The sequence below is a fragment of the Prinia subflava genome, chromosome Z (assembly GCF_021018805.1).
Source record: "Prinia subflava isolate CZ2003 ecotype Zambia chromosome Z, Cam_Psub_1.2, whole genome shotgun sequence".
Lineage (NCBI taxonomy): Eukaryota > Metazoa > Chordata > Aves > Passeriformes > Cisticolidae > Prinia > Prinia subflava.
In genome coordinates this window covers 98,939,430-98,962,919 of record NC_086283.1, presented here as the reverse complement: position 1 = coordinate 98,962,919, position 23,490 = coordinate 98,939,430, and positions in this window count along the sequence as shown.

Here is a 23,490-nt window from a genome sequence, read left to right as displayed (position 1 = left end):
CATATCTTTATTACTGAAATATTTATCATATGTAGGTCACATACCATGCAGTCAGTAAGCTCACTAAGCTGATTTCAGAGCTATGTTAATAACCGAAAGAAAAATGTTTGTCTAAAATAAATAAATATGTTGTTTCAATAATTTTTGTCACAAAAATGGTGAAATTCAAACAAGTTTTTGAAAAGGTGCAGTCTTAAGAGTCACGGTAACTAGTGATGGTGACAAATAGAATTTCAGCTAATTTAATTGGCCAGTAAGCATAAAGGATGGAAAGATGTCTACAAAAACCATAATAGAAAGAAAAAAAAAGAAGTTATTTGCAGTGGATTTAGAATGGTAAAGCAAGATTTTAAAAATCTGTTTTGTCTTTAGAAATTTAACTATGTATATCTCATTCCACAAGCTCTCTGCCTGGAGTTCTAACCTCTGTTGTCTTAGAGTTACTTACTGTCAAAACCTTTTGTGCAATGGATAAAAACCTTTTGTGCAATGGATAAGATTTATTAAGAATTTGCTCTGTGTAGTGGTTATGTCACATACAGTCTTTCCACGTACAAATGTGGCTATTTTGATTTTACATCCAAATTCCCCTTTATTTATTCTTTATTACCAAAAAAACCTTATTTGGATACACAAAATTGGCTTGGTCTGAAGAGGAAACAAGCTGAGTACCTGGTGTGAGTTTACTGGGTTGCACTAGCAGCTATTATTTTGAGTTTACATAAGGGTAGGACTCTTTCATCGACAGGATGGACTAGAAAGCTGTCACAAATCTATCCAGGTTTGGGTACTTGGTTGCAAAACAAGTCAAGTCATTTGTTATCAAGTGCTAATTTTTACTGAACTTAGGGGTTATGTGAAATTACTGTCTTCATCTTATTCTTTTCTAGACAGGAGATATCCACTGAACTCGTGGCGCTAATGGCAACCATATCAGAGATACCAAAAATGGCACGAACATGAAAATTGAGGTGATGAATTTGAAAGACAAAGGCCTGATCAGATAGCAGTATGTAAAATATCCCCGTGTATGATTGATACAAAGTTGGGTTGGAGGAAGAAAACGTTTGTCCAGGTTACATCAAGACTTCAAAACACTAAATGTGGGAGTATCCTTAAATTATGTCCAAATATTTTCAAAAGAAATTAGAATTTATGCTGGTATTCCTGAAAAACAAAACTACACAGAATGACAAGTAAAATATCCTGAAGCATTGCCTCATGAAGTTTTAGCAGTGGTGTACCATGATACACAACTTCTACAGCCTTCAGCTTCAAACAAGAAGATGTTTATTGTGGTTAGTACATGTATTTTTGATGATAAAGGTCTAAGGTTTGTATAGTGACAATGCTAGGGACAGCTCTTCTTTCCATGTGAATGGTGTTCAGCACACACTGTTCAAACAGATCAGGAAGATTAGCAGGCAAATCACCTCTAAAGACCATATCTTACAGGTGTTTAGATAACCTCTTTTAAAAATTAAGATTCTTCTGTGAACTTCTCTGGGTAGGCTGTTCACTAGCCTTGGAGTTAATTAATTGTCTCATCTATCTTTTTTGCTCAAGTTAGTGCACTTTTTCACATTCTGTCCCCAGTGGACATGGAAAATGATTGATCACTGTCCTCTTCATAACAACTTTTTACATATTGGGAAATTGTTATCCCTTCCTCCCCCTCCCCTTGAGCCTCATGCTTAGTCTTCTCTTTTCTAGACTAAACAAACCCAGTTCTTTCAACCTTTTCTCGTAGGTCATGTTTTCTAAACCTCTGATCATTCTTGCTGCTCTCCTTTGCACTCTCTTCAATTTGTCTACATCTTTCTTGAAGTGTGGTTCCCAAAGCTGTACAAAGCACATCAGCTGAGGCCTCACCCATGTGGCCTAACACAGAACACTTACTACTTTTTTCACGGTTAGACATTCCAGGTGAACCACCAAAGAATAATATTTGCTTTTGTCCTAACACTGCACCAGCAAGTCATGGTATTGTGATTGCCTATGACCTCCAGATCACTTTCTACAATACTGCTGCACTCATAATCTTCCTTATCTTGTTTCCGATTATTTAGATTCTTCTTAACCCATCTAATGTATTTCTCTCTCCTTTATTTCATCTTGAATACTTCAGACTTCAAGATGAAATAAAGGAGAGAAAAAGGAGAGAGACTCTTTTATTCACCAAGACTATTTTTTATTCTGATCATATCCTGCAAGGAGTGCCTGTATGACACCAACTGGCAGAGCTCATACAGGCTGTGGCATGCTGTGGTCTGTGACCTGTCACTGTCCCAGGACTGTATTGATGCCTTGGGAGGGCTGACCTGAAACAGAGATTGGACAGAACCAGAGAATAAAGCAGGTATTTATTCAAAGGTCTTTAGGATACACCTTGGGCAGGACAGGGCTTGACCAGGGTTACACCCAAGGTGGACTCAAAATGGTCACAGAATGGATGACTGGTCACGAGGTCTTATACTTTTATCACTTTTGGTCCACTTACATACTGGGATTTAATTGTCTAATTACAGCTCAGGTTATGAGGTCCCATCTTTCTTGTTCCTCCCTTCAGCCACCACTGTTTGTGCTTTTGGGCCTAAAAGTGGTCCTTGGTCTTCAGCAGGGAAGTCTTTGTCTATGTACTCTCTGAGGAGAGTTACCAGCACTGAATATGAGGCTCAGAACTGCACCCCAAGGCAGCACAGAATCTGAAAAATCTAAGACTTAAGGCATCAGTATGGCCATGTAATGTCTTTAGTTGCAATGACATATGTGCCAGCTTCCAGTCCCAGTAACTCACCAAACATACAGAGAAAAGAGTTTTGCCCACTTCAAACAATGGAGGAACTTCAGCCTCAGTTCCTCTAGCCAGGGAAACCCTCTGAGAACAGAGCTCTCCTGCTGGAGTCCATCCTGTATGACACCAAGTACAAATCAAATGTACCCTACATATATATTTTCTTTGAAGTAGAATAGTCTGCTTTTAGGGTGACTTCATAAGTTTGGACTGCTTTGCCTCATACTTTGTCTTCTGAAATCTGATGCACTTGTTCTTTCAGTTTAATACTTTAGTTTTTTGAAATGTAATATTGTTATTACTCGTCTGTTCTTACTTCTCTCCACCTGTTTAGCCTTCCTTTTTCATCCTGTGGTCAATTTTCCTCTGCCTCAGATTCTACTCATATTTTTCAAGAACCAGTGTATCTCCCTCCACAATGGTCATTTTCCTTGAACCATTTTCTGAGGACAACTTGACATTTTCAACACATTCTGGGAAGACAATGGACAATTTTTCATTTTTGCAACAGATAAGCAAGCTCTGCTGAAACTGTCCTTTGGATACTTCTATCTTGAAGGGTCTGGGGTTTATATATTTTACAACTTCTACCTCACCATCTGATAGGTTGATTTGTAATCCAACCCTGATAAGTGTTGCAAGCCCCAGACATAGCCAACAGTGCTGCCTCATGCATGTCTCTGAAATTTCTAAATAATTACATAACCACTATTTAGGTTCCTATGTCAATACATAATAGGACTCACACTAGCATTTTTAAAATAAACCTACAAAACAGTATAAATAAATCTACAAATTTAAAATAAAAGTAGAGAACCCAGTTGTTATAAAACTGGTGGTGAAACATGCTTTGACATGGTCCTCAAATTCTTGGCATTTGTCTGAAGATGTATCAGCAAATTATTTTGCTCTGGTATTTCATTTTTTTTTCTCATGTTTCTTCCTCTCCATTTGTTATCTAGTTCTGAGATTTTTTCTGGATCTCTATTTCTGGGTTTTGTTCATTTGAAGGTCCTCTCAGTTTTCTTCGAAGCCAGTGGAAGCCCAGGCTGCACAGAAAGTTTTTCCCTAGTGATCCTATTTCTGACTAATTCTCCTTTGCAACATACTGTCTGGTGCCTAAGGAAGCCAAAATCCTTCTGTCAGCACCCTGTGCAGCCAAGTATTCTCCTTTATCCCTGACTTTTATAATCTCTGGGATCGCATTCAGACCCTCTGTTCTCAACCTGCCAGAGCTGTGCAGCTGCTGGTCACGTGGATCCAGTAAATCAACCAAAGCCTTCCCTCCCCCATCCTCCAGCTGCTCTGGTTCTGGGTTATTCCAAGCTGTCTTCCTCCTCTGAGCCAGCATGGCCCACTCCTGCAGTTCCTCTGCTGTGCACACGTGCAGGAGCCTCCTGAGGTGCTCCTGGATGCTCCCTTTGCACTGGATGCTCCTTGGCCAAGGGTTCTCATGGCTCAGCTGTCGTGCTCCTGTGTCCCCTTGCCATGCTCTGCTCCCCTATGGAAGGCTGTCACAGCCTATCCACTTGTCTGTCTGTCCTCTGCCTGAAGACCTCAAAAGGCATTGTGGATTTTTTCCAGCAGTGGGAGAGAGCAGGAGACAAAGCCATTGATGTAATTATTGCCATAATTCATCTGGTAAATTAAGAGCCAGGTTAGAAACCAAACCAGTGACCTTATTCTAGTCAGGAGCCTCCAGTCATGCCTGAGTTATGGAACATCTGCAGAGGTCTAGAGGGTCTCTTAACCCTCCCACAGATTAGAAAACATTACTTGGCCTGCTTTGTAGTCCTGACATGGACTACAATCCAAGTGATTTGTTCTGGGTCACTCAGCAGAAAATTTCCATTGCTCCTAAGCATTACGAGGCTGGACCCTGCTGCTTTCCGTGTTCAAAGTTATTTAGTTACATCTCTAATGTTTGGATTTAATTGCTTTGTTTGTGTGACATGGCATGTTTTAGAACATTGTTGCTGTGACATTTCTTTGAGACAATAGATTTATAATAGTTACCAACTTTGTTCAATGGCTGGTTTAGTGCTCCTTGAGGAAGCCTGTTCATTCCTCTATATGACTTCAGGAACATAAAAAAGATGTATTACTGCAGAATAAAAATAAAGATTTGGAACTTTCAGTTCAAAGCCATCTAGAAAAGACATTTTCCTTCTTTTTATTTTTAATTTTTAATAATGGACTCTTTCCATTGATGGGTTTTTGACATAGCCTTGGTATTTGAAACAGCTTGCTGATGTTTTCTTAAATTACATCCTCTTGTGGGTCCGTAAAACCCTGAAGTTATTACAAATAAATAAACGAAATTTCTCTTCATGATGTAAACCAGCTTTGAATGAAGTCATTGAGTGGAAGTTTGACTTGGATTGCTTCTGAAAAATTGCTCAGACCCAAGGAAAAGTTCTGCTTTTCCTCTGTGTGCTGCAGAAATTGGTGAGCAGCTGTTCTAAGTCAACTGAGGGGCACAAACCCCTGTAGCTTAATGACTTGTTTTAATTTCCAGTGGGAAACCAAGTATCAGAAAGTCTGTACTCTCCAGTCCCTTTTCTTTCATTCACTTTTTCCAGGTAGTATCCTCCTGAGCAAGAGTGATTGAATTACATCAGATCTGAGTTTTCCCTTCTCTCTTAAGTCAGGCATCTTATCCCATCAGGCAATGCAATGGGCCTCAAGCTTCCACTAAGCTCAGCTGATTAGTGGGATTGGCACCAATATTTAATGACCTGTTCCATTCTGAGCTGAACCACAAAGGCTGTGGCACCAGCATGAAGAGCAGACAGCACAGTTCAGACTCTGCTGTGAGGTACAAGACACGAACAAGCAGTGCTATGAAATTATGCCTGCTCTTCACTTGGTTCTCTCCCCATTCCTCCCCACTGTGGTCCTCTGCTCTTCCACAGATCTTCATCTTCTCTGATGGATAGCCTGTATGCCACTGAGAGAAAAATCAGACCTTCTAAGGTCCCCTGCAAGGATTGAAATCTGAATCTGTATCACTTCAATGACAGTTTGCTCCAGTGTACTATGAGGGGATGCCAAAAAAAGTTTTGTTGATCTCTTGTAGATTCAGGAGATATGTTTAGTCCTAGCACAAAGCTGCACATTTCTTCAACTAGCATCTGGAGCTCTGATCATTTATATTTATCATTTTGTCTTTTCCTTTTTAGTGCAGTTTTCACAAACACTCATCAACAACCCAAACACTCAAACAGATATGAACTGTTTAATGTGTTGAGCACATAAAACAAAATGCTCATAATGTGCTTGCTAATTATTTCATTAGCTGTAACTTAGCAATAACTTAGCAATACAAGCAGTAAATGCAGCTGTCTGTCTCATAATACTGAAGACAATGGACAGGACAACCTGTCCTCAATTTTCCTGAAAGAAGGCTAGATTCTGACATTGGAGCTGTAGAGCATGTTTTAAATGATGCTGCTGTCTGAAAAGCCCAATGCAAGCACTGAGGTTGCTTATGGAGTGAGGTACTACCCAGTCTCTGTGTCTTGACCACAGTTAACAAATACCTGGCCCAGGCTTCGTAGGAAACAAATCATGGATGAAGAAAAATATGAGTGAGATGGCAGGACCTGAAAGGTAAAATGGAAGTTATATTACATGGTACAGCTTGAGTTGAAAAGAACAGCCTGTTACTAGGTGAAAGTCTGTATAAGTGTGACATTTAGCACTGTGACTGAAATCTAAGTGCTATTTGCTCCTGTTCAGGTGATAAAGTTCTTTAGCACAAGGGCTGCCAGAGGGTTGGCACACTTTTTCCCCAAGGGCTGAACACTGACACCACCACATTCCCCAGTTCTGTGGGCAGATGTTAGCACTGGCTGGGGAGTGATGTTTTATTCCTACCCCTCCCTCCCCCTACCCTGAAAACTATGAGCTGAAAATCAAAATATTGGCAGGTATTTCTTTGTACCAGGAAATGCTGTCGCTGCAGCCTCTGGCAGAGCTTCAGAGACCACTTCTCCCACTCCTCCCAGTGAGATTGGGAGATGTCCCACCTCATCCTGCTCTGTGGGTTGGAGGTCAGTCGAGCAGCACATTTTGTCAGATTGAGCATAACCAGACATCCTGACTGAGATCAGGAGAGCTGCTGCATTCAGTTTCCAACCACAGCTCCCATGAAACTCTGTGGCAGCATTTCAGTGTGGAAATTTTCAGACATTAGAGGGTAGAGTATGGGATGGAAAAAGCTTGTTGAAAAACTGATACTGTTCACAGAAAACCTATACTTAAACAAATAGTTCATTTAGCTGCACACCGATTTTCTGTCAATAAACACTTTTAAAACATGCCTGATCCCTAGTCAAGTCTGCAACCCATACTGAGCTATTTTACTACTCTGAGTACCTCTGAACCAGTTAGCCCTGCTGTTTTCTCTTCCTCCACATAAGGTAGAGATTTGTTCATCTCGTGGGATGCTCAGTCAGTCCTTGGCTCCCCACACTGACAGCCAAGTTACAGTTTCAGCTCCACAGAGCAGTGTTTATATAAGAGCTAGAGAGAAAAGACACCTATGAAAAAAGAAAAATAATTGTATTTGTTTGTGTTATAGAAGCCCTCAGCAGCCCCACTCAGAGTTGGGCCCCAGTACATTGCACAGGGTAAGATCATAGTTGCAGTCAAAGCTGCTTGCAATCTAATTAAGACAAGATGTAACATGCTGATGCAGAAAGTGGTTGAAAAGGGGATCAATGATGGGGGAGCATTCACTCCTTAAGAGGAGAAAGAAATTAGAGATTTTTGTGAATCGCCCAATTCCAGCATCTGGGGGTTGAAAAATTTCATGGGATATCACAAAATCAACAAATAATCAGGAATTTGCAATAACTCTTGAGAGCAGGTAAAGGGTTCATATATTGCTTGGCATTTCCTGCTTGGAGTTTTTATGGGTTTTTTTCCCCTTTTCATGGGTTCTTCACATTTGTGCCTTTAAGTGAAAGGTGAGTTAGCACAAGCAACATCAGACTGTATTTTGGAGTGCCATTTACAATTGCCAGTGCAATTGTCTGTCCCAGCAAATAGCTGTTTAGGTAGGCTGTAGGAGGCAAAGTGATTTTTGGGAACCATTATTGTTGAGAAAGCCTTAAAAATTGGTATGTTGCACACAGTCTTGACAGAACTTATTAGTTCAGCTCCCTGAACTGGTAAGTACAGTGCTGAAAGAACAGATCGGAGATATGGATCAACTTTTTTCATCTGAATGAGAAGCTGAATCTAAAAATTGTCTGTAAACCTTTGTGCTTCAGTATTAATTACTTCCCCATAAATAGTCTTTTTGTAGGTACTTGGGTACTGCACTTATATCAAAGTCCTAGCAACTCCCTGTAGCAACTTCACCTGTCCCAGCTCCCATTGTTTTCTTAGCACTTGACCAAATTTCTGGATTTTGGAAGGAGGAAGTGCACAGTTTCCTGTTTAATGGAATAGAACAACTCTTCGTAGAAACTGCAAAGAGCAGGCAGTAGGAACACGAGTGTGCAGGAAGTTTTATATCAATCAGAATCATGGTTGTGAGTTGCAATGTCAGACAGAAAGGTGGTAAAAATGACAATATGCTCCCCCAGTCTTGTGTTAGAATGTCTTGGTGTAGTACTGATGCATTGGCACACTCAGTAGGAGTAGTTTTGGTTACTGTTTGGAGTCTACCTATAAAAGAACAGTGCCTGGCAGAAACTGATGGTAATGGCAATTCAGTCTGCAACACTCCTCTCTCTAAACTATGGCACTGAGAGAGTTACAATTCTGTTTGAAAGAGTTCAACAAAAATAACCCTTCCTTTAAAAAAGGCTTCAGAGTAGTAACTAGGGAATAAAATTCACTAAAAGTTTTTTTGTCACAGGTCAGACAGTGGTTGTTGGTGGTGGAAGTTGGAAGAAGAAATCCAAAAATGTGGATTTTTCAATAAGTTTTTGACTTAAAATTTATATGTTGCAAGGAACATGCTGAAATCTCACCACTTTCATATGACATAGTCATGAAAATGTATAAATATATTGAGTTTTTTAAAGTGTTCACAAAACTTTGCAGCTGCTACAGCCAAGTGTTTTGGTATTTAGAACTGTTACAAGCAAGCATATTTAGATTATCAATCATCCATTTGTAAAGTACTGCAGTAACTGAATTACAGCTCAGCCAGTCTAGCCTGAGAGTACCAGTCTCCACTTCTAATGATTTCAACATCATTCTTAGAACTTCACAGTTCTAAATACCCCTCAAAACTTTACTCCAACCTGGTCTAATTCTTCAGAAAATATAATCCTTCAGAAACAGTACTGAGTTAATACTTCGATAGGTTTAAAAGGGATATTCATGATGGTGATTAGAATGGACTGTCAGCCTGACAAACCATGAACACGAAACACAAACTGCTTGTGATCATTTAACTCCTTGCAACACAGTGTCCCAAAACTTGGCTGTTCACTCAATTTCCCTGTTAAAGAAAATACTACTTGCTCATGAACAGTTTTAGAGAAAATTAAACATAAAGGTGATGCGTTTCTTCATTTCCTGCCCTGAGCTTATGTAGTATTGCTGCATTTCGTTGAGAAAGCTGCCATGTTCCACCCTACCACTGGATGCATTTCAAAAATCATTGAACTAGTTGTTGAAGTATACAAGGAGCACCCACACTGCAAAACTTGTTTGCACAGTTATTTCAAACTATTTCACTGTTCTAGTGGGCGAGAATGTTTGTACAATGACTATTCACATTTGTCTACTCTTAATATCTTTGCTCTTTAGAATGATAGCACCATTCCCCTTAGGCAGGAATGTAAATGTTCAAACGTGACCACAGAGGCTGCCCACTGCTGAGCTGTGAACCTACTGTTCTCTGCACCTATTTCAATTTCTGTTTCTTAGTCAAATCCCAGTGACTTGTCTCTCAGTGGCTCAGTAGGGCTCCCAAGCTTGCTAAGCTAGCACGAAAGGAATGCAGGTCTGCCCATTTGATATATCCAGTAGATGTGAGCTAGTGATCTAAAATCTTTTGCACATTTGCAGTCAAGGAGAGCTTAAAAACTTTAGACTGAAAAGATAAGACTTATTCTGATGAAATGAAATTTCTTTTTCTAACATACAGTTTACTAGAATAATACAGAGGTTGAACAAAAGAGAACAGGTAAGCACTGAGTAATTTTGGCTGGGATCTGAAAATCCAAAATGAACTTTTGGAGAGGAGGTTTTTTCAAATAAGTTTTCAGATATTAAGCCTTCCATCTCAAGCTATCAGTGTATTTTTTCCTTTCCCTTAGCCTGATCAAAAACTTTATGTGATTGTATGAAGATATTTTTCTCCCCCCAACTCTTTAAGGAAATTTGTTTGTGGCTTGAAGGAGAAGAAATAAGAGATGGGAAGCCCTCCTCTAATCAGGCAGTTTGTGTCCCATCAAGTTTTTCCAGATGAAACCACTGCCATTGGGACCTGCCCATGGGCTGACAGCAGCCTGCTAATGAGGAAATGCCTGGGGAATGTGAGAAAATACCTTTGATGCAGCATGAAGAATTCATCCACTTTACAGATATGAGCTATGTAAACAGGGGCATTTCTATCTGTATCATGGCAAGGAGACCAAAACTGTCATGGAAAGTGCTAGTTTAATGGTTCTGGCACATGGCCAACAAAAAGGCCAGAAGGTCACAGCCTTTCCAAAGGTGCAGGGTGCAAGCTGGCGCTGGAGGAGAGGTAGACACTGCATCCACTGGTATAAAACAGTCTCCCACCAGCTGCCCTGATTTATGGGAGCTGTAGAAGTACAAGCCCCCTTCGAAGCCAAGGGGATAAAAAGCAAGCTTTATGCCTCTTGAGTCCGCATCTTTGTAGCTGTGAATTCTGCTCACTTCCCTCTTGGAACCTCTAGATTTTCATCTAAATATTAAAGGGGATGCCTTCCTAGAGACCTCCAGGTGCAGAGACCAACCCAGACTTTCATTGTTTACAGTCATCCATCTGCTTTCCTAGCCACAGATTGGTTATCTGTCATCGTTTCACGTTTTGTTTATGGACAATCCAAAGGCAATCAAGGAGATAAGTGTCTCTTATGCAGCTAGCAATACCTCAGATAAAACATTTATTGTAATATATTAATCCAAATGCATTAATTTCAAATATTTTCATCTACTGAGCTATCTACTCATCAGCTGGCACCAAAAAGCAGAAGTACACCTAAAATTTCCTAATGAAATAAAAGAAAATATAAACAGATAGCCCTGTACAGCAAGGAAAAAACCCTGCAACTCCTTCCTCATAAAAGTGTAATCTTTATTTGTAATCTAGATATTACAGCATGAACAGAAGTGCTCAGCTCATGTAGACAAGATAAAAAAAGGGCTATCTACACCCAGCTCAGAGACGCCCCCATTACACATCTGTTCAGATGCCACTGGTTGCACATTAGGATGTCTTTCAGCCTGAAGGCTGATGCTCTCCTGAGTGGGGGGCCACAGGCAGAACTGCCCTGGGCTTCCCACATCGAAGTGCTCGAAGCAGGGGGAGCCAGGCTCCAAGCCTGGCAGTCACACTCCCTTTCCAGAGAAGATAAAAGCAGCAGAGGAGAGTTACAGCACAACCGCAGCATCTCAGCTGTTAAACAGTGCTCAGGCAAAATGTGTTTCTGGTTAGTTTAAGGAAGGATAAACAAGATTTAATATCTGGCAACGAACATGAGTTGTTTTTTTCTTGCCCTATTAATGATATTTGGATTCATTCAGATTCTTGTAGCTTCCCCTCACGTAAGACTCCGTTCCATTTCCTAATTTTCCATCTTTTTTATTTCTTAAAACATGAGTTGTTGAGCTAATGAATTAAAACACTCTGAGGTTTGGTTTTGGCTCTGTGTGCATCTGTGCTCTTTTACTACCATAATTCAATGTGACAAGTTTATTGTCCTAACAAACACTAGCACCTATTGTAGAACTATAATAAAAAAAGAAAGATTGCCTTAAGCAGAACATATTCTTCAGAGAAGACCAAATACTACCTATTCACATTTTGTTTTCCTCACATCATGTTCCTCCTTTCATTCCATAGTGGTCACTAAACATGCAAGTCTGTAGGCAAAGTGGACTACATTAGACTTTAAGGATCAGCCTCTGCAATGAGCTGGATCAGATGGAATTCATTCTTCTTATTAGCTTTCAGCTGATACTTATGAGCCTGAACTCAGGACTTCGTTTGTGCAAGGCACATTAAACACTGTGAATGCAACCCCTGCCCCAAGGAGCTTGCAGCTCGAGAAGACAAGTATGCAAAGATAAGGCAAATAAAAAAAAAAGAGCCTAGGACTTTGCAGAAAACAAAGTAAAGACCAGCCTTTGCTAAATCATTGTACAAAAAGCCAACACAAATGAGAGGTCAATTTCTCTACAAGAACCAGCTTAAATGTTTCTATACAAATCAGCCACATCCAGCACAGGGCTAGCCCTCCAGATGGATGCCTGTCCAAAAAAACACAAACCCCCACAGATCTACAGCTAAGTAAATAAACTACAATGACCCAAAATAAAATGTGAAACACTCTGTTTTTCAAGGCTCACAAAACAAGATTTTAATGATGCATATGGTCCTTATTTTACCCATAATGGCTCTTTGATATATAGTGGCAAGGCTTTAATTCATTGATGGAATAACATCTTCATGTAACCCATTCTATGGCTAATGAAATAATCAAGCCTTCTGTCCTTGTATCCCTTTGAAAGGCTATATTCAATAGCAGGTCTTGAAATATTTTACCAGCAAAGGAATGACACAAGAGTAACACGCACAGAAACTAAAGAGGAGTCTGTCACAACTTGTTCTCTGTCAAAAAAAAAAATCATTAAAGAATTGGTATTTCATTATGGGTCTGAGCCAGCACAGGTAACAAGGCAGTTACCCAGCACAGATGACTCCTTCAGGAAAAAATGCTCTCTCTCAAGTCCAGCCCTTCATCTGTGGCCTCAATCCTGCCTACATTACAAGAAGTGTCACTCTGCCTTTCAGGGATAAGCTGGGGAAAATCTAGATGGGGTGGAAACATTGGTCTCTACTCCTTCAGACTAGTTATTTCCATGCAATTGAGTGTTCAAGAATCTGACTGAGAATAATGAGTGCATTTCACCAAATTAAGGACTCTCAAATTTGTTACTTTTTACCTTTGTGAAAAAGTTCTGTTGTCATCAAGTGGCAGAGGTACGGCCTCCTCTTACAATATTAGATACAATTTATTATATGCATCAATGACTAGTGAATTGCTGAATGTAATAAATTCTATTGCCTTCAGCATCCAAGCAGATTGCATTAAGCACTGGAGGAATCAATCTGACATTAATTTCATGTTTTACGATATTTTGTTCAAAATGGTTACACAAATACAGCAGGCATCTGTTCAGAGCATCTTTGGCACTGTTCAGGGAATCTGTATTTCACTCAGCTTTCATGCCTGATTTAAATTAATCACTGCTCAGGGAAGGGACAGGAAACAGACACAGGTATACATGATGCATGTGCTACATATGCATAATTTCCCTAATGGAAAGGGAGTGGTGGGGGTTGCAATTTTCAAAGCTTCCCGCTTTTTCTGCCCCAGTCTGATTAAAGAGTCTGCACAACCACAGCTGTTTGATACAGTGAGATACCCTGTGCATCTGAGGAGGAGGAGGAGGCAAGCCCCTTTTAACATCCCTAGAAAATTCACACTCATCCCATGCCCTTCTCTGTCAGACAGACCAAGAGGTTTCACTTTGAGTCTTCCAGGACACTGTAATGGATCTGGCCCCCACATGCAGCATGCAAATGTAGGGAACCCAGGGGCTCCAAGGAGGGGAGCAGTAGCTAATTAAACTTTTCAGCAGGGATAAAACTTTGCAGATCTACATGCAAGGCTAAAATCCCTTAATCAACTAAACTTAATCAAGTTTAGGAGTGCAAGGGAAGTCAAATCCTGTTCTCTGCTCTGGTCAGGACTAGTATGGCACTCAGCTCAGAGAGTTTATCTCACTGGGTGTGAAAGTAAACAAAACCCTAAAATGATAAATTTTTCATATTTTGTTTTGCAACTAGACTTAGAAAAAGAAAGTAGTAAAATATGAGGTGTTTACTGCATTTGTCAGTTTCTAAGAGAAACAAAGATATATCTTTTGCTAATGAAAGGTTTTAGCTGAAGCATTTAGCATTGCATTTTAGTACATCTACCTCTTTATTTCCAGGCATAGAGTGAGGACAGAGACAAATTTTTCATACACGGCAATTTCCCTGGTGGAAGTTTGCTATTGAGACTTACAGCTAACATTGAAATATATTAATAGGGTTTAAGGCTTCCATTTATCTTCATTAAAACCAGTTTGAGTCTGAAAGCTGACTTGAGGATAATTTTTCATATCAGGAATGAGAAGACAGAGGTTTCACCCCAGCTCTTCAGCTGACTTAAGCAGTGATTTCAGACAATTTCCATCAGTTTGGAACACAAAAAGTAAACTTAATAGCACATATCTCTCTCCAAAGTAGCCTGACATGTCTTTAAGAAAGTCTGTGAAGGAACAAGAGTATTGTAAGTGAACTAATTTCTCTTGTCTAATGAGTAAGAATATGAGCAGATGGACCTTCATAGACCTAATCTATTCTGTAAGTTTTATACTCTGGGAAACTGTCTGCAGCTCTTAAAAAAGTGAAGCATTTTGTAAAGAATATATACTGCTGTTTTTAACAAACTAAATGCTTTTCAAAGACACATGTAAGCCAGTACAATAATGCAAAATTTCATGCCAAAAACTGCTTGAGAAATCATACATTTCCTGCACTACCAAAAAAAAATTAATTTTATATCCTCACAATGTTATGCATGCAGGCAGAACAGTGCAGGATAGTCCTGCTGGATAAAGATTAGAATAAGAGTGATGTCCTTGTGGCTTCATCTTTTCCCCTTCATGCTCTGCTGTGTTCCTGGGACCACTTGGAACCTCTGGGTGGGAAAGCAGCCAGGTCAAAAACACAAAAGCACAAAACCTTGTGATCATGCTGAGCTGCCACAGGTAGTGGTGTGGGCTTGGGGAAAGATGCAGCTGAAGGGAAAGTTGACTCTGTGAGCAGTTTTAGCCACTGCAGTTCTCTGTTTGGTTCTCAACAAAGAGGAAAGACCATGCAGTTCTTTTTTCAGCTTATGAATAGTCCATGGATAAATGAGGCTGGGAAACAGGCACCCAGCAGAGATCATAGATAAACACTTTGTCCCGAAACTCTGAGTTTGTGATGATTTTTGGAAGAGGGCAACAGGATATTGCATTTTTAATCTTCCAGTACTCTGCCAGAGTACCACAATGTACACAAGCACTGCCCAATCCTGCTGTAATTTCTGTGTTATGGGTTAACACCTCAGCTACAGACTTCACTATTTCACCAACCTTGCTGGCGCTCAGCAAATCCTGCAAGACTTATTACATCTTACAGGAACATCAAGCAAAGTAGGACTGGAGTAAAAGTATCTAGAAATGGTCTGAAGTTAAAAGGATTTCAATTTTCTCTCTCCAGTTGGAAGGGAGCTCTTGGACCAATACACCTCCTAATGTCTTGAAAAATTTTCTGTGTCTGTTTTTTCTCCATAAAATGTGTATAATGATACATACTTCCCTTGGTAAATGCTTTAAATCAACAAGTGAAAATGCTATATGGAGCTTGGGTATTTTTATTGGTAGTATTACTGCTGTTGTTCATGCATTTGCTCTGAAAGTACACTTACTGCACAAGGACATTAACCAAAAAAATCTTACTACAAAAACAAAAATGTGCGAATAAACACCATAAAGAAAATTCACACACTCTCAGTTGAGCAAAATACCTCACAGAATTAAGTCAGACTCCTCAGACAACACTTGTGAAATTCAGGCCCTAATTTTTATTAATTCACCCTTTAAGCAAAACTCAATTTTGATTTCAACTGGTTTTCAGCAACGCTGTGAGAAAAGCCAAAACACCTTTCAGGGGTTATGCCGAGCAGTAGTTTTGAACAGGTTTGGGGCAATATTCAATGAACTGTAACTAATCATTTTCATGTTATGGCCTACAGAGTCATTGCATTGGAATGATGTTTGGCTAATTTTCCAAAGGACACGTTTACTATGGATTGTTCTACATCGCTGTCAGGAATGACAGTGAGCCAAAACACATTCTGCCAAGGGAAGTGTTTGGTTGATGAAATTATAAATAAGTCATCAACCAAAAGCCTGTTAAAATGAATCATCATTAAATGTTTCTCTAAATACAGTGTTTAATATCAAACTCCAAAATAGGAACTGCAAGACTGTCTTTCCCTACCTCATTCACAGATCTCCTCTTTGAACACATCATGAGAATATTAAGTTAGTTAATTTAAGCTATATGTGCATGCAAGCACATGCAGAGAAGCAAAGACTGTGATATGTTTTACATAAAGCAGGCCATTGTGCACTGATTATAATGTGTAAAGAGGAAATATGTTTATACCACAATCTATTCTAAACTCAAATAGGCAGCAGTACACTGTGTTTATAAATACAAATGCAAAACCTATGTTAAGATAATGTTAAGGGTCTGGATTCTAACCACAAACCCCAGGAAATTCAGAGCAAACCTTGGAAGTTTGGGCCCAATTCTGATTTCCATGTAATCCCAGCATCTTCAGCAAGGCTTGTATGGGAGAAAACAAAAATTTCAGTCTGAGGCTTTCTAACTATGACAGGGCTTGTGCAAAGTATTATCATATTTAGGACTGAAGGCTAGTTACAAGAAAACAAGGTAGGTAGCTGTGACAGCATCCCCCAGGGCTTCTCCTAATCCAGTGAAGTGTGTATTTGCACGTGTGAGTGTGTGCAAGAGGGGAAGGATAGAAACGTGCAGTTTTGACAAGCACATGCTCAAAACTCTCTTTTGTTGTTCAAGACACATGTAGACATTACAGAGAGCTTGGAGCAAGCTGAATATTATCAGTCTTTTGTGATGCATAATTTACAGGGTTACATTACCACGTTTTAAGGGGACTACAACAAAGGAGCACAGCAGGGGATGTTCCCATTGAGATACACAACTGAAATATTAATCAAGAGACTTCAGTGTGGAAGGAGGAGGAAATGACCTGAGCCTGTGCAGTCCTGTGTGATGTTGCAGTGCACAGCCATGACAATAAAAGAAAATCTGATAAAGGCAAGAGCAAGGTTGGATCATTCCAGGTGGACAAGGAAGGGACATGGCAATGAAGAACAGGTTATCTGGTGGTAACCTCTAACAGCTGGAGCAGATGTTGGCTCTCCTATATCAGCAGAAGTGAATTCACCTTCCAGATGGTGATGCTGAGACATTGGAGCAGCCAACAAGGCTCTCCTGCTGTTGCAGTGTATTTCACATTTTACCTTTTGCAGCTTTCCATGTATACAAAACTCCATATATACATCCTTTAGTAAAAATGGCTTTGAATATCTTGTTTTTCCTAGCAATTAGGCTGGAGCTCTGATGAATATACAAGGCCTTCCATGAGATATAATCTTCTATGAGTGTCTTGTAGACAATGAATTCTGGAGTTCATGGGCATCTGTAGAGCAATCCACTTACCTAGAGGGGACTGATAAATGGTTGAAAAAAAATACCATGTTACAGTGTGTTATTTCTCTCAGCAAATGCTCACCCAAATCTTGGGCCAAACTTGGAATTCACAATGAGGTTCCTAAAAAAGCCCTGAGAGGGTAGTTTAGGTGGAAATTAGGCACTAAAATGAACAAGCCACTGTAGCATACCCAACTGCTTTGCTCTTAAGCAGCTCTTATAGACATCTATAAATGGAGCAGCCATGTAGCACAGACCTTGTGAGCTCTGCTCATACAGTGCCAAAAACCTCCACTTTGAATGCCCTTAATCTGCCTAAAAGCAAAATTTGCCCTCTGCCTTTCCTGTAATAGCTGATGTTTGGTGAAATTCCCGAGGAAGAAGAGATACAGGCTGCACTGCCCTCAGCCTGAGTCCCCACTCATGCCCTGAAACACATCCAGTGCTCTCCTACCAGCTGCCCCAGAGACTCAGGATTGGACTGGAGCTTCCCTGTGGGCTGGAAGGCAAAAACACCATCAGAGAGGAGCAGGGCAGTGTCCACATCCATGTCTGATTAGCAACAGCAGAAAAACCGAGTCCCAGACCAGACACAGGAAGGACCAGATGGCACCTTCTGACTAACCTGGAAACAGAGCTGTAAACCTCCACTGACAGACCCAGAGAGAAGAGCTGACAGTCTTCAAAAGAGGCTGTCCATCTCGCTTCATCCAAAAAGAAAAGGAAGCCCAGTGCACAGACTCTGTGAAAGTGAGGAAAAGCAGTATGCTAAAATAATAGTGGATGCTGGTAGAGTCCCAAAACACATCAAGAAGAGTGGAATATACCTAGAGGAAATGTTTCAATAATGGCTTAAATTTGCTTAGATGTATACCATTTTCAAAGGAAGTAAAAAAGGGGGACCGTGTTAATGAGTTTCTGTTCTCAGTTAATGAAAATTATACTTCTGCTGTTTCTCCTGGTTTTCCATACTATTCATCAAATGATTTTTAATGAGACACAACTTCAGCTGCAAATACATTGATCATCTTTCCATGAGCATTGACACACTTATTGCAGTCAAGGATCATTGCTTTACTAGCTAGTCCTAAAGTTCATTACTGCAAAAAGCCTCAAAAAATGTGTGTGTTGTTTGCTGTTAATTCACAGTTTATTTAAACCAATATTTTCTTTCAGATTAGCATATTCAAGACCTCTGTGTCATAAGTAAAACAGTAAGCACTTAAAAGAAAGCTCTAGAAGTGATCTTAAATGTGTAAGGAGATAAAAATATTCTGACTGTAGTCCCAGTTGACATATTCCAGTGAAAACCAGACATCAACTCAACTAAAGGAGTCTTCCACAGGAAAAAAAGATTATGAGAGAGAAAACTCAGGATCAGTTCATTGTTCCTACCCTAAGGGCAACAAAGAAAATTCCAGGAAACTTGTTATTTATTAAAAAGCCATAAAGAGACATACTGTACAAATAAGTGTGCCAGATGAGAGCACTTCTATACATGGATGGATCTAGAAGACAAATTCAGAGATAAATCCTGCTTCCAGCCGAAAACACCAACACAGACCATCACAAAAGCAAAGGGAAGATCTCCAGTAAATTATATTGCCTTCACCAGTCAGCTTGAGACACTAACACAAGTTTGAACCTCAGTAAGATAGAAATCATCCCAAAGGAATAATAATCTTGTTTTTCTGTGAGAAGAACATGTTTGTGCATACTGCTACTGTTGTCAGTGTGTTATGGGAGATCCATACAGAATTTCCATTCATCTAGATGGAGTTGTCTCCTAAAATGTGTTCTCAGGAGCTGAATTTCTGCAATATGCTCTTTCTACAAAGGACACAGAACCAAGCCCAAGGAATTCTTCATCTCTTTCAATTCTTGATCCTCTTGAAAGAGGTCTTGATGTTCATGACAAACTTTCATTTCTCCTAGCAGCTTTATTTGACACAGATTAGATAGACAGGGTTAGGCTGAGAGATGAGCAGACAGGCTCAAGCCAGAGATGAGGAAGTCAGGCAGTCTGCAGGAGACCCTGCCAGCTCCATCACAGTGCTCATCACCCTGTGCTGAAAGGAGCCCTCAAGGGCACAGTCCCCAGGTCATGGAGATGGCTGCCTGACATCCTGCTGGCTGTGGTTTTCAGGCTTTATTCCATTTGTGGTCATGCTGATACAAATCTCGAATAACTCCACTGGGGATTGCTGTGTTAGTGGGACAGCCTAAAAAGTTAGCTCATCTCTGGAAAGTAAGCTCAGCTCTGTTCTATGGGGACAGAGTCCTCATCTATTCACTGTCTGTTCCTGATAAAAAGTAGTAACTAGTCAACTACACACCAAAAAAGTAGATTATTTAAAACTATTAATAAGATTACTTGCAAAACTTCTGAGAAGAAAAGTATTTGTTAAGAATTTGGAGTTTTGATGGACTTTTTGTTAGTATTACAGCCACATAACAAAGCACCTAAATCCTTATCAACTCCATATTTTTTGTTTGGCTTCATAGTAATTTTTAAAGCATGTCCCACAAGCTATTTGCAGATAATTAAGTTGGTTTGTATCCATAATTTGATGGTAAAACTGTTTTGGAGTTTCCTAAAAGAGCCCTGATATCCTAGACTGCTTTTCTGAGGAGAAATATCACAGATTTTGTTTGTTGATAATCCACCTGGTGATTTATCACCAAGTGATTATATAAGTCATAATACATTTTGCTGCAAGTGTCAGGCATTTCAGAATGCCATCAAGACAGCTCGTGCACCAAAGGGCATAGAGGTGCCATGGGGTTAAAATCCTAATTTAGGTTCAAGATAAACTCATGCTGTTCAAATTGAATTAAAAAATCAGAAATTAACAGATGAATCTCACTGGCATCACCAAGACAGAGGAGCAACATGGAGCTGCAACAACATTGATTAGAAGTGCTTTAAAGAAAAGGACAAGTACAGGGCCTTGTCTCTTCCTGAAACCAAAAATAATCCACAATAGATACAAAGCTCATCTGAACTAGGGAACAAGACTAAGGGAAAGAAAGCAAGGGGCAAAGACCACATAAACATATGGATAAATCTGAACAATATGTTCAGAAAGAAGACATAAAGAGGATGGAAAGAAGAAAAGAAGAAATAGAAAAGAAAGAAGAGGAGAATGAAAGAGAAAAAGAGGGAGAGAGAGAGGTGTGTCTATAGGATTTCAAATATCTGGGAGACAGAAAAAGAGATGAGTAAGGTTTTTCTCCCAGGGAACAAAATAAATTTTAAAGGAATGTATTGTCCAAGGGGACAGGAAACATGCTTTAGATTTTGCATAGCATTTTGCTCAGCACTTACAGCAACCCCCACAATGTCCTGAAGACGCTTCTAAAATATGAGAATTCTGTTTGTTCTCTGGGCTTGTCTAAACTTTGAACTTTGCCCAGGCTAATCACTGGGGTGCCACTTGCAGGTTATGCCTTATAGGTATTGTTCCATGAGCAGCTGGTGTGCACAAAATCTTTGCCCAGATACACTAAAATTCTATCACACTGAGTGACAAAAAATCTGAGGGTTCGAAATTATGCAGTCAATGATACAAGCAGCAGCTCTCAAGATATTGAGGTGCTTAAACTGTAGATGTAAGACCAGCTGCCAGATGTTGTGCTTTGAATTATAATTTAAGCAGAAAGTTCTAATACCAAGCCATATATTATTCATAATTTGAAATATTTTTTTACAAATTTGCGTGGTTAATTTTCTTCCTGTCTTTCAAAGGAAGCCTGAAAGGCTCATTTTCGTATCTAAAAATGTACCCAAATCTTGTGAAGGAAGTCCCTGTCTTCAGGCAATATATTGTTGTCTTCTTTCCCATTTTCCACAGTGGTTCAGTCTTTCCTCTTTGATGTGGTCTCTGGCACCTGAAAAGCAAGTAAGCCCATTTCAGCCCTCATGTGCCAGCATTTCCAATACCTCCAGCCACCATCTCAGTACCTACAGCTGAAGGCTGGGGCTGGGGAAGAGGCAGAGGAGTGTGAGGGACAAGCTCAATTACATTCCTGCACATCCTGGCGTCCAGTTCTGAAACCAACAGCACAGCAGTTAACCAGGAATCTTTACCACCAGAGTCAAATAACATCCAAAAAAGTAGGATTTACACACATGTCAGAGGCTGATTGCAGCTTGTCAGACACTCCAGGCTAAGTGATTTTAGAGCAATTTCTTCAATTACCAGTCTTTTTGTTTGTGTGGACCACCATGAGCAGACACCCAGAGATCTCGCGACTCCAGTAAGGCCTTGGCAAAATATACACACTTGCAGAAATATATATATGAGCAAGCACACACACACACAAGAGAAAAAGGACTATAATGCCTGCAATTTCCTACTTTATTGACTGAATTAATGTTTGAGACTGGTTAAGCAGACGCTGTGCTGGGTGGTTAGTGATTATCATTTTTCTGCAGTGTTAGGGTACTTGACATTTTCATTCCCCAGTGACTTCAGTTAAAAACAAATAGGTCTACCTGCAGTCCACATCTGATTGCCAGATGGTCTTTTTGCCTATGAAGCTCCCATCTCCAAGTGAATTCAAATGACCTCACACATACATCTTCAAACATTGCTATCTGACCACAAAAATGTATGGAAAACACAACATCTGTACATGTCCGCATCTTAAATCCCTGTTGTTTTACAAAATATATTGCTTGTCACCCTGAAGTCTAAAGCCTGTTAATGATCTTCAGGAGGAGATGTAAATGGTAGCCTATGAATTTAGAGGTTGTTTGTTGTATTAAACTGTTTAATTTCAACCAAAGGTCAAAAGATAGAAAACTATTCATTTGAGTCCACTGAAGCAGAAAAATATATTCCCATTAAGTACTTCAAATGGTCCCCAGTGCACAGCAGCGTGTCACTGTGTGTCTCTGTGCTGTATTATCATGTAGCTGATGTGTCAAAGCAGTTAAAACAAACTCTAAAAGTTCAGAGCTGTTTTTACGTGCATAACAAAGGTTTATCAAGCCACACAGCCCGTAATATCTGAATTGGTTCAAGGGAATACCTTGTCATGTCAACATCGTTGTAAACCCAATGAGAAGGTAAACACAGGTCCACTCAAGTGACTGGATGAAAAAACAGATGGAATATCACAACCATTTTCCAAACTACAACAGACTTCTAGGCCAATTAAATATGGTTAGCTTTGAATGGGAGAGGAAATAGTTTTCTTTGCTGTTAAATGTCAAAAAAAATATATTTCCTTGGGGCATAGAAACACAGTTCATTTTTGGAAACTTGCTAAAATTAATCAACCCCGTGTGAACTTTTAACCAAAACAAAACAACACACAAAAAAATAGAAATATATAGGGGAGTATCAGAAAACGGAAGTGGAACAAAAGAGACTTTGAGTTATGTGGTATTTACATTAGTAAGAGCTTTTTCTCAAGATGACTTAACCAATCAGCATGGAAAAACATTTGCATTTTATGCTTAGCAGAATGTGAAGTTGAGGATAAAAAGAACTGTTTTATTATTACTATACTCTTTTAAGCTTAAATACAGTCATGAGAAGCCAGGCTGAGATATTTTTTCATGACAAAGCCAGTGTGCAACATTTACATTTTCAAATCTTTTTGGTTGGGTTTGTTTGTTGGTTGGTTTGTTTGTTTGTTTACAAAGCAAACTTAAATTTTCACACCTGAGAACTATAATTTGTCTTCTGTAAAATTCATTAAGATGACTAGTTACAAGGAGAAAATGCCAGTTTAAATTGTTTGCCCCTTGTACTCTAGTGGGACTTGATTTTAAAAGGGAAGAAATCACATTTGAAGTCCTCCAAATAGCAAACCATCCCACAGTTCAGGCATCCCAAGTTTCCAGCACTGATATATATTTAGCTCCTTCGAAGGGAGAGCCTTCATCACACAGCAAAGTCAATAGTGGCCATCAGGACATAAAGAAAACACTGGAGAAATTCAGTTAATCTATCCTAGTAGACGAGGTCATGACAGGACCACGTGCATAAATAGCAGAGGTATTATTTTCAGATGTAGATGTTCCAAACAGGAATGGACCAGCTGGGGAAAGGTTTCCTTCCAAGACCCCTGAATAAATGGCAGTTTTTGGTGAGGGAGAGTGTGA